The sequence below is a fragment of the Oncorhynchus tshawytscha genome, linkage group LG28 (genome assembly GCF_018296145.1).
Source record: "Oncorhynchus tshawytscha isolate Ot180627B linkage group LG28, Otsh_v2.0, whole genome shotgun sequence".
NCBI lineage: Eukaryota > Metazoa > Chordata > Actinopteri > Salmoniformes > Salmonidae > Oncorhynchus > Oncorhynchus tshawytscha.
The window spans coordinates 3,538,930-3,540,987 of NC_056456.1; the positions used below are offsets into that span (position 1 = coordinate 3,538,930).

The 2,058-nt window shown below is 47.5% G+C and overlaps 1 non-coding gene across 1 annotated transcript; it reads left to right on the top strand.

Moving 5' to 3' along the window:
- The first annotated feature begins 396 nt into the window (after positions 1-396).
- trnas-uga lies at positions 397-478 on the top strand. The gene has a single exon. It is a non-coding gene; the product is annotated as a tRNA-Ser (tRNA).
- The last annotated feature ends 1,580 nt before the right edge of the window (positions 479-2,058 follow it).

A 2,058-nucleotide genomic window follows, 5' to 3' on the forward strand; every position in this document is an offset into this window, starting at 1 on the left:
GAATTTCAATTGGTTCACCCCACCCATGTTTTAACATTGCTCGAAGCAAATAGCCCACTTGTTCTTTCTCCTCATCACTTTCCTTAGTTTCCTACTGCTGCGATGCCCAATTGGTTTAAGCATTGCAAATAAACTCCAGTGATGTCTCCCTGTACAGTTTTTAAAACTGCTCGCAGCGCATTGACAAACCAGTATTTATTTGTAACATAGCATTGATGACTTGATATTGATGAAGTGCTTAATGCATAGACTTGTCCTTTGATTCAAGTGCTCAGAATACGTATTCCTTGAAAAACATTTCAATTAGGCTCTTCTGAAGATAGTCTAGTCTTTACAGAAGTAAAATTAACAGAATGAAATAACCGAGTGGTTAAGGCCTGGTAGTTAAGATAGCAAGCTGCGATGGCCGAGTGGTTAAGGCGTTGGACTTGAAATCCAATGGGGTCTCCCCGCGCAGGTTCGATCCCTGCTCACAGCGCTATAACAAACCAGTTTTTATTTTTAACATATCCTTGGTGACTTGATATGGATAATGTGCTTAATGCATGGACTTGTCCTTTGATTCAAGTGCTCAGAATATACACTGCTCAAAAAAAATAAAGGGAACACTAAAATAACACATCCTAGATCTGAATGAATGAAATATTCTTATTGAATCCTTTTTTCTTTACATAGTTGAATGTGCTGACAACAAAATCACACAAAAACGATCAATGGAAATCAAATTTATCAACCCATGGAGGTCTGGATTTGGAGTCACACTCAAAATTAAAGTGGAAAACCACACTACAGGCTGATCCAACTTTGATGTAATGTCCTTAAAACAAGTCAAAATGAGGCTCAGTAGTGTTTGTGGCCTCCACGTGCCTGTATGACCTCCCTACAACGCCTGGGCATGCTCCTGATGAGGTGGCGGATGGTCTCCTGAGGGATCTCCTCCCAGACCTGGACTAAAGCATCCGCCAACTACTGGACAGTCTGTGGTGCAATGTGGTGTTGGTGTATGGAGCGAGACATGATGTCCCAGATGTGCTCAATTGGATTCAGGTCTGGGGAACGGGCGGGCCAGTCCATAGCATCAATGCCTTCCTCTTGCAGGAACTGCTGACACACTCCAGCCACATGAGGTCTAGCATTGTCTTGCATTAGGAGGAACCCAGGGCCAACCGCACCAGCATATGGTTGCACAAAGGGTCTGAGGATCTCATCTCGGTACCTAATGGCAGTCAGGCTACCTCTGGCGAGCACATGGAGGGCTGTGCAGCCCCCCAAAGAAATGCCACCCCACACCATGACTGACCCACCGCCAAACCGGTCATGCTGGAGGATGTTGCAGGCAGCAGAACGTTCTCCACGGCATCTCCAGACTCTGTCACGTCTGTCACATGTGCTCAGTGTGTACCTGCTTTCATCTGTGAAGAGCACAGGGTGCCAGTGGCGAATTTGCCAATCTTGGTGTTCTCTGGCAAATGCCAAGCGTCCTGCAAAGTGTTGGGCTGTAAGCACAACCCCCACCTGTGGACGTCGGGCCTTCATACCACCCTCATGGAGTCTGTTTCTGACCGTTTGAGCAGACACATGCACATTTGTGGCCTTGCTGGAGGTCATTTTTCAGGGCTCTGGCAGTGCTCCTCCTGCTCCTCCTTGCACAAAGGCGGAGGTAGCGGTCCTGCTGCTGGGTTGTTGCCCTCCTACGGCCTCCTCCACGTCTCCTGATCTACTGGCCTGTCTCCTGATAGCGCCTCCATGCTCTGGACACTACGCTGACAAACACAGCAAACCTTCTTGACACAGCTCGCATTGATGTGCCATCCTGGATGAGCTGCACTACCTGAGTCACTTGTGTGGGTTGTAGACTCCGTCTCATGCTACCACTAGAGTGAAAGCACCGCCAGCATTCAAAAGTGACCAAAACATCAGCCAGGAAGCATAGGAACTGAGAAGTGGTCTGTGGTCACCACCTGCAGAACCACTCCTTTATTGGGGGTGTCTTGCTAATTGCCTATAATTTCCACCTGTTGTCTATTCCATTTGCACAACAGCATGTGAAATTGATTG